The sequence below is a fragment of the Rhynchophorus ferrugineus genome, unplaced genomic scaffold (genome assembly GCF_030347505.1).
Source record: "Rhynchophorus ferrugineus isolate W39M unplaced genomic scaffold, kcgeb_rfMv2 rfM5, whole genome shotgun sequence".
Lineage (NCBI taxonomy): Eukaryota > Metazoa > Arthropoda > Insecta > Coleoptera > Curculionidae > Rhynchophorus > Rhynchophorus ferrugineus.
Window position 1 is genome coordinate 11,799,445 of NW_027472584.1, and position 15,419 is coordinate 11,814,863.

The window sequence follows — 15,419 nt, forward strand, 5'->3', positions numbered from 1 at the left end:
TTGGATAATTTTTATTACCTAGTCGTCTAAAATCTATTTTAATAATTTTTGTTATTATTTACAATATCTCAATATTAATTTACAGTCCTAGTACTTTATTTCCAAATTACTTCATAAGAAACTCAATGAATGATATTTAATAACTGTATTATATAAAGATAAATATATAACATATGAATAATTTAATAAATAATTTTTCAACATTTAAAAAGCAAAAATGTATTTTCAAAAAATTAAACCATTTTATCGTAGAAATATTCAAATCATATTCGTACAAAGGTTAAGAAGATTCTGATCAAATTGAAAGCCTTGTTAACTAAATGCAAGGAAATCAATCTACGTCTCAATCATCCGAAAATAAATCAGTTTCAATTCCCCTCGATGACAACTGGTCTATAAATAATATTTGAATTATTTAATTTGTATATTTAGCTTTTAATTATTGTGTGAATTTTTTTATATTCCCCATATATTATTTAGAAATGTTCTTAAAATATATATTAATTTTGAATTAATATTACATAATATGTTGTATGCAGAACTATAATTAGTGACTTTATCTTATGCAGTATTTTTTTGTGCTTATATAAAATAGAAACTTTTGAAATAAACTAGAAGGGTTTCTTACCTCTTAAGGAAGTAATTTTAAGAAAGGTCAGTGGAATTCGAAAGCCTTCTGAGAATTGAGTAGCACAATAGTTTTACCATGGATCGTTATATAACTTTGTCAAATTCTTCACTCATTCATTCGACATATAATAAAGTATCCCATGTGGCGTTTTTATTTATGTTTAATACAAGACAGAGAAAGGGACGAATTTATCGATATGATTCGTGTGGATTTTGACACGAGACAAATTTTTGATAACTTAATGTACTAAATAAAAAAATAGTCATCCATTCAGCAAATGTTATCACTCTTTAGATAGTAATAGAAATAGATTCTCTGGTTTTGTAAAATGCTTGATGATTTCATAATTTTACTTAATACTAACACAATATATATTTTAACTTATCTTATAACTTTATCTCAATATTGCTAATACTAGTAAAAAATAAAAACATTAAGGCATAAGTTTACATTATGTGGTAGGATAGTAAAATAAAAGCTATATATATATATATATATATATATATATATATATATATATATATATATATATATATATATATATATATATATACTTTACTATACTTATAAATATTTTTATATACTTATAAATACTTTACTTTTATTTCCAAGACAAAATATGTTCCCCATCATAATTATTTTACTATCGTACCACATAATGTAAACTTATGCCTTAATTATACGCACGACTATTTACATTCTATGTTTTGGCAAGTACAACAAAACAACAATTTACAGTATGTTATAGGTCTTTCAAGACGAGAGAAGTTCAACAAAGTGATTCGTGTGCTTCAAATAAAATGATGCCTGTTTCTGAGGAATAACTGGACATGTGGTAATCGTGCTGTTGGAGCAACGTAGAACGGTGAATTCTAAATGATACACAACCATTGGTTTACCAGAAATTCTTTGTTAAAGACGAATAAAAGAACCGGCAAAGAAGAATTATTTTTCATCATGACAATGCAAACTCACAAATCAGCTGAAACAAGAACCTATTTCATTAGCTAAAAGGTCGAATTAATGGGTTAACCCCCGTACAGTCCTGATTTGACACCAAATAATTTTTTTATTTTTTCATTTTTTATTTAACATTGTGTGGCCAACGTTCTTCGATGACTGAAGAAGCCGTTGATGCATTCCAAAACCCTGTTGGTTGGTACCTTAAACAGGGTGTATTTAACATCATGGAAAATACTTCGCAAAACATTAAAATCATTTTCATACCAACAATCGTAGTGGTTCAAAAATCAATTCTCAAACCAGGGTGTCTCAAAAATGTACAAAGTTGAGGGTATCACGAACTACTAAAATATCATCATAATAAAACGTTAAGTTATAATAATAATCAGAAACTTGTTTCATTTATCATAATTATATTCACTCACTATTTTCATTACTTTATATAATATTAATATATATCATATATCACTCACTGAATAATATTTCGTATTATAAAGTAATTTTTATATTATTGTCATTTTTTAAACACAAACATTATTGCAACCATTCACTTCACGATTAAAAAAATATTTAATCAATTGTCATCAATAAATCTACAAGAACAAGAAAAAACGTGTCAAACCACTATGTGAACTAATCAAGGTGTAATTATCTCAATGAATATATATAACTTTTAAATAAAAATAAATAAAAGATATATAATATTAGAAAAATTAACCGGTACAAAAGCTTAGGAGTAACGATATCAATGTGTAAGGAATTTTCACGTCATAGCCGATTACTGCGAAAATCTCGAGCGAGGCTACTGTTAATAATTATGCAATAAAGCCTAATAAAATACAGTTAAAGTGATGGTAAATGTATACATAAGTATGTCTGTTTTATGTAATAAATATCGTACACTTTGGTCTGAAAGGTTTGAACAATAGTATTATATTTAAATGGTTTTAGTTTGCTATAAATCATTTAGTTTTCATCATTAACTGAAAAGTATCTATTTAGTTTATCTCAAAAATTATACCTTATTCAACGTTAATTATATTAGATCTAAATATAAATTAAGTGTTTTTTTTCCGAATTACTAATTTTATTTTATACATTAATAACGATAGTATCCATTACAAACTGTAAGATTAGGTTTTCTTAATTTAAAAGCAGATAGTGAGATTTTTCTCTCGAAGTCAACTTTTTACTTGTTATCTATTTCATGTTGATCAAAATGCTGTGAACTCACTTAAATTGCGTTCAAATTGCTGCAGCTTTCTCCATTTTTTACATTTGTAATTCATTAGATGGTGGTTTTTCAATTACATACTATAAGCTGTTAAGTACTTTTCACTCATTCTGCTATTGACGTGATACAATTACACTATCATATTAACTCAATTTAAGATTTTATAAACATGTATGTACAAACAAGTACGAGTTCAGGAGCTATATATTGTAAGTATTGAAACATAAATATTATATAAAACAATCGTTATAGCTTATTAAATATAATATTCCTACAGCCACTCTCAACATTTTTCGATTTTTGAGGTGTAATCATAAAAAATTTGTTGTGATATTAATGTTATGTTACAAAAGCCAATGGCTATACCGTGGTGTTCAATATAGTTACAACACTTATGTTATTTTTCACAATATCATCTTTACTGATTTCGGTATGTATTAATCTTTATCAATTTTTCCATAAATTAGAACATCTACTGCTCTGTGAACATGTTTAACATTTTGGTAGCTGTATGACTATTTGTACAAGAATTATCAACCGAACTTTATTTTTAATAAAACTATAGTAAACAATTATTTTTAATGGTATTAGAATTTGTAATGTATGTAGAAAAGGTAATTTGTAAATGTTTAGCGGAGATTTAGATTGAAATTTGTTGTTCAGTCCTTAGATTACGACAGAAGTCATGATAACCAGTTTCTAGATACATTAACTATGTAGATTATTTTAAAGTACAAATACTCAAGAGAGCTATCGTTATGTTAAGTTATTACATGTACCTTTACACCTTGCTGAACCCACCAAAGGTACAGCAAGACTTCCTAGTCTAACTCATGATTTTCGTTCACAACTTTTCATCGCCAGACACAATAGGCCTCAAAAACTTTTCTTTTTGGCCTGGTAAGCAATAACACCACGATGTTGAACAGTTTTTATATTATTCTCTGTGCATTTAATAAACGCCTGGAAACATTTAACCCCTCGATTTCCAAGCTGCCTGAAGTTTTTTTTGAGAGTTTTAAGTGAACTTTCGTTCACCGTATAAGCGTTTCTGAAAGTGTTTGATGCGCTTTGGCAACAGATTATTTAATATTCAACAACAAAACTAATGCCTGTGGGAAATAAACTCTTAAGCGTTCCATGATTATCGTCAGTATGTGCTGAATAACTCAATAATGCTAAATGGAAAACTACAAGGTAATGTCTTGCGACCACTCCAATATCTGCTCTATATTGCTGATATCCTAACAACAAAAGAGTTACCAAGGCAAAAGATGTATCTCTGTCTAAGGCTGTAGAAAAAATACAACGAGCAGTCAACAAGATCTACAAATAAACCAGAGATTAGAAACTAAAGTTTAATAGCTCCAAACCTGTTCATGTTAATTTTGCGTTGTGGCGATATTATTAAAACCTAATTATATCACCTGACGGATGCCCGATTCCTCGAGCAGAATCAACTAAATACCTCGGAATATACATGATAGATTAAACTGGAAACCTCATGTTAGACAAAAAGCAGAGCAGGTTACACTCGAAGTCAAGAAACTGTACTGGTTAGTCGGAAGATACTCTCAACTTGACCTAAAATCAAAGAGATTGGTTTATCAATCAATCATAAAGCCTATTTGGACCTATGGGGTGCAAATATGGGGTTCCACTAAAACATCAAACCAACTAGTAATCCAACGGACCCAAATCAAAGTTCTACGACTATTTAGCAATGCTTATCGCTACGTAACCAACAAAAAACTGCACGATGACCTCAAAATTAAATAGATACACAAAGTGATCCAAAATTTCGCCTTAAAACATAAAATAAGGTCGCTAAATCACAGCAACGTGGAAGCAATACAGCTAGTGGACAACACGCAGGAAATCTACTGTTGCTAGTACTGGTTTGTCGGAAAACACTTTCAACATTGTCTAAGATCAAATCGATTGTGTTATCAATCATTTATCAAACTTACTACTCATCCAACGCTGTAAAACAAAGTTCTTTGATTAATTACCAATGCTAACGACGAGCTGCACGATGACCTCGAAATCAAATGGATATACGAAGTGATCCAAGATTTCGCCATAAAACATGAAATAAGGTCGCTAAATCACAGCAACGTGAAAGCAATACAGCAATACAAGACAACACGCAGGAAATAAGAAGATTGAAGCTAACAAAACAACATGAACTTGTTTATTGTATAAGTGTAACTTAGCTTAAGTACACTAGTTTTATTTTATTTTGGTAAATAACATACATATTGATGTATTAATCCTGTACTCGCCTTGCTTGTACATGTACATGGAACATAAGAAAAAATCTTATATCACTATCAATATTATCCAATAAATTGTAAAAATCATGCGATATAAAGTAAAGCCAAAAGAATGAAATGTTTAGCCCTTTAAATTTAATCCACAACCCTACTACTATTTTAGAAACAATTTTCGATATGGCGTTCGATAACGTTAAGGTTCAAGGTCGATATTTTCGATCATTAATTGATATGTCATCCTTAACTGCTATGCCAAATAAAAATATTCCTTGACCTTTTACAGATGTATGACCAATTTTTTTGTCTCTATCGACTGGACTAATCCCTTTAACGATGAAAAAAAATTTGCAATGGCCACGTTCTTATTTTCGGACTCACCTCGAAAGCGCCCATAGACTTTCTCCCGTCTTTCCTTGTAACGTGCAAAAATTTGGTATTCAACTCGTCGGCTTAAAACATACATGAAAGATTCTCGTCGAACTTTTGTTACCCACTCACGCCTGTTGAATTTAATTATTATCTATCTTACTTTATAACAGCATGCGGTAGGCATACGTCTTCCCTGACCAGATTATTCGACCTAATCTATTCCCCTTTTTTAAATTTTTTTTTATTTGCATATTAAGTGATCTAAGATAAGCAGAAATCAAATAAGGTGATGTACATTTAATGATGACGTACATTATTTTTACTGTTGTTTCGCGAAGTAAAAGTGTAAGAATTCGTTCTTATTAACTTTTTCTTAGTGTTGGGAACAATCGACTGAAATCAACTATCGGCTGTTCAATAATTTTTACTATCGACTATTTCAGTCGCTATTTTTGGTTCGACTCTTTTTACTAGTAACTGTTTTCAGTCTCTATTTTCCGTCTGACTGATTTAATTACTATTTACTATCGACTGTTTCAGTCGTTTACTTTTAGTTACTATTTTCGATACTACTAGTTTATTCGACTGATTTTTAACATTCTGGCCTTCCGTCCTAGCCGCGACCTTGAAAGTAATGCGCCGAATTTATGCTTATATAGATTTATATGTAATTTATGTGGTTTTATGTTTTTTTTCGTAGTTTGCTTGTGAATAACTATATATTGTAAATTAATATAGCAGCATTTTGGAATGCTAGTTTTCGAGGGCAAAAAAATTAAATTGTAAATGATAAATAGTAAGATACTTTTGACTGGCATAACAGGTAATACTTTGGACTGGTATAATAGGTAATACTTTTTTGATAAAGTTTCACGATTTTTGTCCAAGCCTCTTGTTTGTCGAAACTTTTTTCCACAATCTTGAAAACTAAAATTAGGTTCCAATGGTTTCAGAAATTGCATAGATCCAAAAGATTTGAAGAGATCTTTATAGTAGCAATTGTTAAATTTCTTTTAAAAATATTAACGATAAAGACGTGAATAAAGTATATTAAATATTTGTAATAAATACATTTTCTGATAAGAAAACTCTACTTTAATATTCAACAATTTATTTTGTTGGCTATTAAGAAGAGCACCACAGTTTTAACGAATGGACTATCTTAACAGAATGTGTTCAACTTTTAAAGCCCATTTAAATAATGACCACCAAGTTAACTGACGAAAGATATCCTAACGATGTCTTTAATTATATGGTTAATAACAGGACTGCAACATTCCATCAAATCCAGGATTTTAACAAGTGAGTGGGGAAAAAATGACAAAGTTGTCTATTAGATGTCCTCAATAAAAGACTGGAAATTTTAGAAATGAATACGAAATGCGGGAAATCCACATTTTTTTAAATCCTAGATTAAAAAAAGCAGGATTTGGTATTGCAAATAATGCTGAGGCGATACAATAAGTTATCACAAAAGAGGTATCTTCCATTCTAACTTCAAAAAATACAAATATAGTTCCACAATTTGAAATTCAAGACAAAACTACTGACCAAGGATGTAATGACATCTGGAGATATTTTGATAAAAATTGGCTAGAATGAAAGAAGTTACTCCAAGTACTGCAGCAACTTTACAGATTTAGCAGTATTTGGAAATTCCATTTTATTGGGCGTTTAGGAAACCCATTGGATTTTTAGCAAACCCATAAAATGAAACTACCTGAATTATATCAATTACACGTAAAATATTCCTCTATCTATCTATATCCGCAAATCTGTCCCCTGGGACCGAGTTTTTCAAAATCTGGGCAAATAATTAACGATCGAAGAAACCGCCTCAAGGGAGAAAAGTTGAACATAATAATATTAACAGTAATTTAAAAATATTTCTGTTCAAAAATAAATAAAACTTTTATTTAAAAAGGGTCTGGTAGTTATTGTACGATCATTTTTAGGTTCATCATGGATTAGATTTTTCAATGATTTGGTGTACGTTTACATTTTATTTAGTAGTTATGGTTATTGAAAATCATTACTTCTTAGGTTTTATTTAAATTATATTGTACTATTTATATTTATTATGCTATGTTATTTAAAAATAGCAATTAATATATTAAAACACGATGAAACATTTGTGGTGTTATTATTCCATTCCTTTTGGAGAATATAAAGACATTTAAAATTAACTGATCCAAGCATTTATCTCTGTCCTTTCATATCTCACATTTTATACAGACAAGAATTCGTACATCTTCTTCTGACATCACGAATGAAAAAAACAGTCGAACCGTGCATTTGACTGAAAATAGTAATTACTATTTTCAGTCGCTATTTTTTTGACTATCGACTGTTTCGACTGTTTTCAGTCGATAGTTCCCAACGTTACTTTTTCTTTCTCTCTCTTTCTCTCTATTCACGTTGAAAGATTTATCGTTCTTTAAACTATCACTACCGCACTACGTCATTTGCAAACGATTTAAAGCTCATTTTGCTTACATCCATTGATGATGATAGAGAAAACGACACAAACAATTTAAACAGTTAATTTATTTTTATGTATTTTAGTAAATTTTAATCGGTTTGGTTAATACACCTTCGTAATACTTAACAGTTATGTGAAGTGAACAATTTTTTTGGTTTATTTTTAACCATAATTAACTACAACAGATTATGTTAGATATGCTTAGTATAATCTTAATATACAAATTAATTTATTAATACTGTTCTGTTGTACTTGCATTAATACGCAAGCTACGGCGAATACGGAATTAATATATCAGTATGTATTTTCCAAATTAAAATAAAACTAATCTATTTAAGCTAAAGTTAAGAATACATTTATAGATTAAACAAGTTCATGTGGTTTGGTTCCCTTGAATCTTTTGCTTTCCTGCGTCATGTTATGTCAGCAATCTCATGCCAATTCATTCAAATACACGTTGTACATGCGCTTTCCACATTGTTATGATTTAGTAAGCGTATTTCATGTTCTAAAGGGATATTCGGGATAATTTCGTAGATCCATTTGTTTTCTAGGTCATCGTCTAGTTCTTCCTTGGTTACGTCGCGATGAGCATTGGTAATTAATCGAAAAACTTTGTTTTACAGCGTTGGATGAGTAGTAAGTTTGATAACTGATTGATAACACAATCGATTTGATCTTAGATAATGTTGAAAGTGTTTTCCGACAAACCAGTACTAGAAACAGTAGATTTCCTGCGTGTTGTCCACTAGCTGTATTGCTTCCACGTTGCTGTGATTTAGCGACCTTATTTTATGTTTTAAGGCGAAATCTTGGATCCCTTTATGTATCTATTTGATTTTGAGGTCATCGTGCAGTTTTTTGTTGGTTACGTAGCGATGAGCATTGGTAATTAATCGTAGAACTTTGGTTTCGGTGCGTTGGATTACTAGTTGGTTTGGTGTTTTAGTGAATCCCCGTATTTGCACCCCATAGGTCCAAATCGGCATTATAATTGACTGATAAACCAATCTTTGCTTTTAGGTCAAGTTGAGAGTGTCTTGCGACCAACCAGTACAGTTACTTGATTTTGACTCTAATTCGCTCTGGTTTTTGTCTAACAGGATGTTTCCAGTTTAACCTACCATGGAAATATATTCCGAGGTATTTTGCTGATTCTGCTTCAGGAATCGGACATCCGTCAAGTGATATAATTCGTTTTTTGTCATTTCGCCGCAACGCAAAATTAACATGGACAGATTTGGAACTATTAAGCTGTATTTTCCAGTTTCTAGTTCATTTGTAGATCTTGTTGACTGCTACTTGTACTTCTTCTACAGTCTTAGACAGAGATACATCTTTTACATAACTCTCTCGTCGGCAAATGTAATCTAGTTAATGGCTACATTTCACAGTAGAGATAATAGCAATTTTATTGAAAATCCAAATGCAACAGCAATGCGTTATTTTTTTTTGACTACTATTAAGCGATTTAGACTAGGTTCCAGTAGCTTTATCAGCAAAAAAACATTGATCTAATACATTAGTTCAGTTGTCTCGTTAATGTAAAATATCTGGAGAACGAAAAACATTATCAAAAAGAGATATGTAGCTCATCCCATCATAAACACAGAATATAAAAAAACATAAAGACATAGATTTAAAAGTTCACCAAGTACTTTGTAATTAAAGCGACCTCCTATGCATATACTCTGAAAACACGTGGTGGAGAGAATATCAATTAGAACAATTTCTGATCAGGTCAATAATCATATTCCTCAATCCAGTCAATCCTCGGTATGTTCGAACAATAAACTAAACTATTGCAGCAGATACGTCTGATATTATTTTAACTGGACAACAGCAATAAGCTTTATACGAAACAAATTCAGAGAGCGCACAATATAAAAGAAAGAAAACAAAAATATAGAGTTTTGAAGAAACAAAGCATTGTCAAAGGCATTTCTAATTATTGAGCCTTTATTAATGATTAAATAGTAGCTTTTCAACGCTTCAACATTGCTCATCTCTTAAGGGATGGCATTAATACAAACCATCTTCCGACTGTGTCTGAAATTTTAATAGATACAAATGAAATGAAAAAATGTTGTTTATAAGCAATCTCATCAAGATTTATTCAGAATTTCTTTTATGAAAGGCAAATTTAAAACTGCATTTCAATTTTCTGATAAGAATATAGCTCTAATTGAAATATTATCTCAATTATCTATACATAATAAGTTGCTATTGTGTAAACAAGCTCTAAAACCTATAAGGTCCTACGAATTTAGATACATTGATGTTCCGCAATAAGTAATATAAATAAAATTTGTTTTTCAGGACAAATACCTCAGAATTATCGTATTTAGGTAACATAGGAATGATCTTCAGGCACCGACAATAATTCAGGAAAAAAAAAGAGAATTGCAGAGACAAGAAAGGTCCCATTTTCATGTACCAAAATACTGCAACTACTAAGTAAAACTTGAGAAGAAGACAGATTCAAGAGAATCAAACTTTTTTGCAAGTTCATCTTGGGTAGTGCAGTAACTAATAATAAACAGATGGTAATGTTAAATTAATATTTAAACTACTATTACAGAAATTATATAGATATAGACCTAGATAGTTGTAGATTATTTGGCAACGACTAGTAACAATATACTTTTTTTATATATATTTTAAAGTCTCCATTTACCAACTAAGGGTTTATCTGGACTGGACTTACAGTTTAATATGGATTCCGAACCACGGTCCTCGGCATTAAACTTACAAACTGGCGAGTAACCAACTTAGAAATCATCCCAGAAGACATCTGGTCTTACCCAGCCTGGTTACTGGCGTGAGATCATTTTCTTTGTCGGATTTTGCACTCTTGCCTAGGATAATCACAAATATTAAATAATCAGAAGCATAAATTTACGACCATGCCCCAGCAGGATTCGAACCCGCGACTATCGCAACAGTAGGTGGACCGACCTGTTACCTTTACCACTGTGCCACCAAGCTGGCCTAGTAGCGATATAATAATTATAAAATACGATTGATTTATGTTATATTTTCTAATTTACCTGAACTATTTCCGTTAATTATCTTTTTTTGAAGAAATTAATGTTTTAAAAACAAAAAACAATATGATATCATTTTCCTAAACGAAATTTAAAAAAAACAGAATAGCTTTAAAAGTTACGATATAACATATTTCAACTGACACTAGCTATGATCGCATAAAATTGAAACTAAATTCAACTCTTTCTATCTAAAATTGTTTAAACTTTTGCAAATATAACAAACTAATGTTACAGAATAATGAAATCAGGACATATTAGGTTCGTTTTATTAATTTGAAGCTATTTGCTTTATTTACCTATTTATTAGCAGATTTAACAGTGACTGCTGATATGCGGTATATTTACCAAATATGTTTATTATATTCATTATACTTATTCAATATTATTATAAAGATCAAGAAAAATACGTTTGATTAATAACATTACTGCAACATTTTAGAAGAAGCCTTATTTATTAACTGTTATTAATAAAAAATAATTAATCTTTAAACAAAATTGGTTTATATTTTAGTAAATAAAAACAAAACGGTTCATACATCATACTTGTTATGAACAAAACAAAACTTGTTCGTAGAATAAAGAATAAGCAAAAGTATGCCGTATCATCGAGAGAGTAAAAGCTGAAATGGAAATGGAAGTTGGAATAAAATGGAAAGTGGCAAGTCATATAGCAAATTACAATAAGCCACGAATTAACAATTGTATAACTATTATTTCGATATTAAAAATCTAGAATGGGATAATTATATTTATAAAAAATTATTTAAAATGTATGTAATTATTAAAAGAGCAAAACAAGAGTACTAAGTATATTTAAAAATAACTCTACGCCGTAGACTACAATATATTTTTAAAACAATAATATAAATCATTATTTATTGATTTATAATCAAATCTACGAATTGATGGCTACCGAGAATTTTAATGAATTTCAAAATACAACGTTAACCTTTTTAACAACATATAAATCTTTATTAACCAATGAAAGAATACATGTTTTATTTTATAAATAGCTGCGTCCAAAGCTTCATCAAATGCAAATAGTTCTAATTCATCTCTATATTTTGATAAAATTAAATAATTCTTATAGTACAGGACGAAATATATAATATCAAAGGGTATTACAATAATTTAAGTTTGATACGTTAGTTTTCTCTTTGACGAATTAGGTTAAATGGGCTATTAAAAATTCAATTTTAGTACCAAAGCTTTCTCGTTACTGATTTTCGCAAACCGAAATTGCCAACTTTGAGACTATCGCATAAATAAATTAATTTATTTAAATAAATTAATTTTTCAACTGACTAAAATGGAATTTGTTGGTATTGGTAACGTAGCATTTCTAATGTTAAGCATATATAAAATTTCAAAATAAATGTTACAATATCCGCAAAACAAAATACCATTTATTAAGTATGATTTATGAAAGTTACATATTTTATACCGAACAAAAAGAAACATCGACGTATTTCAAATCAAGACCTACCGTAATATATTTTTAAGAAACTGAAAGCTGATTAGGAATATCCGCAACCTGTTTTATAAATTTTTGTGTCGCATTTATTGTGTGATGGCTTAGTATCGGAGAGCACGAATCAAAAACGCTTCCTAGTGTTTTTTTATAGCCCTATTAAAAAAATATTATTTAATATAACGCGTAGTTATGAATGATGTGGTTCCTAATAATTTTGACCTTTATATTGAGATTTTTTTCATTCACTGCGCTCTAACAACTATACGTCTGTTATCTTAAGTTTAAAATAAAAATCATTTTGTTTATACACACGCAACGCGAATTTAAAGCAGTTAATTGACTATTTAAAAAATTTAATCGCACAATTCTGAAGAACTGTGATGTTTCGAGATATTGTAAACACGTTGAAAAATTGCTTACCAGGTCGTCCGAAAGTTAAAATAATAATTTACATAATTTGTGTTTGTTGCAGGTCCGAACTGTTCTCTTTGGTCTCGTCTTATCACTAACTGAAAGTAGAAATAATTCTGTCGAACAGGAATTATTCTGTCTAACTTAGGATGTGGGCTCCTTAAGCGATGTTCCCGGCAAAATATTACTGTAACACTATTTCACGAATCTACCACTCTCATTCGATATATTCGAGCGACTATAATTTCTGAGACGGTGAGCATGGTTTCCTGCCTAACTCGCTTGAAAATATACAGAGTGGTCCACCACTAAGTTTGAAAGTTCATGTGTGAAATGTTTTTTGCATATATTTTTTTTGGTCAATACCGTCGTCATACCCGACAAGAAAGTGAGCCTGTTATCATCGTAACATATTTTTGTGGGATTTATTTTGTAGTCGCGTATTTTAATATCCAAAATTTCAAGTTATTTATTTATTTGTTTTCTATAAATTATATTCTTAAATATGTATATAAACAATTATAAAATTTATTAAACCCACTTAATATTATATTTCAAGATATATAAAATTTTCTAAGACTATTATAAATATATGAATATTATTATATTGTATATCATATAAAATTAATTGTTATTTATTTGTCTTTCTTCAAATTCTAAAACAATTATAATATATCTTATATATCTTATATATCTTATATATATATATATATATATATATATATATATATATATATATATATATATATATATATATATGTATGTATATATTATTTTAGTTTAAGATGGATCTTCCGATAAATCAGTGCAGTTCTTTGATTTTAAGTCTCTTTTTGTCTTTTACCTTTTGTATCTCTTTTATCTAATGTGAGTTAACGAATTATATATCACTATATGTTGTGAATCAGTGTTTAACATAATTTAGTCCTCTCAAATTTTTAATCAAATAAGCCTTGATAAGTAAGCCAAATAAACTTGATGGTCATCAACTGCCAGTCGAAATATATAATAAAACTGATTTAAATAAAGTGAGTTATTGTGAATGGCCCCACTTTAAGAATTTAACACCAAAAAGATAAATGTCGTCAAGCAGGAGACAGAAAATGTATAAAGACTTAAGAATTTGATACAAAAGTTCAACCAGAAGATAGCTATTATGGAAAATCGCTACATATTGTGAATAATGATCAAGAACTAAATGATGTTTCAATAGTACATTTGACCATATGTTTCAAATCTGCGAAAGTACATGGAAACGCTACATCGTCGCACATTGCCCCTTTTGATTGCAATAGTCAGTATCTGTTCATATGAATTGGAAAATTCGAGACATAAGAATGTAAATTGAGAACGTAACATCTGCGGTCTGAAAAAAGGGAAAAAGTAGTGATTAGTGATTAACAACAAATATGAAGTTCAACAACAATAATACCTAAACAGATATTAGGTTCCATTTATTCACAATAAATACTTAATTTTTGATAGCAACTGGCTTTTTTCACAGTTAATATATACATAGTAAGAATATATATGATAACTAGAAGCCAAGGGCTAGTTCTATGTTACAATCTTTTAATATTATAAACACAAAAGAGAATTAGAAATAAAGAATTGGATTAAAAGTAATTTGTCAATATTACTTATTATATTCATCTAAAGTGGCTTTATATTTATCGAAAGGTACGCGCATTACGTAAGACTAGTTCACTATGGAAATCAATGTTGAAGCTATAGCATATCAAGTCAGGGCTGCATGATAAATATGTTAAGAATACATAAAGCATAACCTGGCTTCATGACCAAATGTCCAATTATGTTTTATCTATTACAATGATATAATATCTAAAGTTAGTAAGAACTATTATATATCTAAGTTTAGTTACTATATCAGGTTTGTTAGTTGCCGGATTGCCAAAACTAATACAATCCCGAAATATAAAAGACAATACTCGTGAAGTACACAATTATTTATCATATGTGTGAAGATGTGTTACCAGCATTGTTCACTATAATTAATATATCACAGATTTTAAAATATATCACTGACCAGTCCAAATCACTGTCCTTGAAGAGAAAATTGCTTAAAATAACGTCCGCAATAATTCATCAAAACAATTGTCAATTTTTTGTAATAGCAAAAATAGCCATAGCGAATCTTAAACTATACCGAAAAGATATAAGGTATTCGCCGAAGAAAAATAAAATAAGATTGAGAGTTCTACTGAGGTTGATGAAAATACGGAAGGAGTTTAATAAATGAGGTAAGGAATTTGTGAATATTGAATTGAACGAATAAATACAGAAAACTATGCGAATCTGTCGTCATTTCAAAGAGAAAAAAGTAAATTCAAGAGTGTATTACAAATGAAAACGATTCAAACAAGACCACAACTACCAACAACTCCATGGTCATCTTTATCTAGATGAAAGTGATGCCATACATCCAAAAACACCCATTTGACGAATAAGCTCCAAACTCCTTAAAACAGCAAATAACACGTCCAAAATACTTAGTAAAAACTCGCCCGT

General features: G+C 29.5%; 1 protein-coding gene across 3 annotated transcripts in view; it reads right to left on the minus strand.

The window, feature by feature from the left end:
* Positions 1-13,132, minus strand: part of Oatp74D (Organic anion transporting polypeptide 74D) — a 130,556-nt gene extending 117,424 nt beyond the window's left edge. For 2 of the 3 annotated variants that reach the window (XM_076404854.1, XM_076404849.1), the window contains exon 1: positions 12,900-13,132. The gene's annotated coding sequence lies outside the window, so the exon portion shown is untranslated. Of the gene's footprint in view, positions 1-12,882 lie in introns of all 3 variants that reach the window. The other variant, XM_076404853.1, reaches the window with a different exon arrangement.
* Between the last annotated feature and the right edge of the window lie 2,287 nt (positions 13,133-15,419).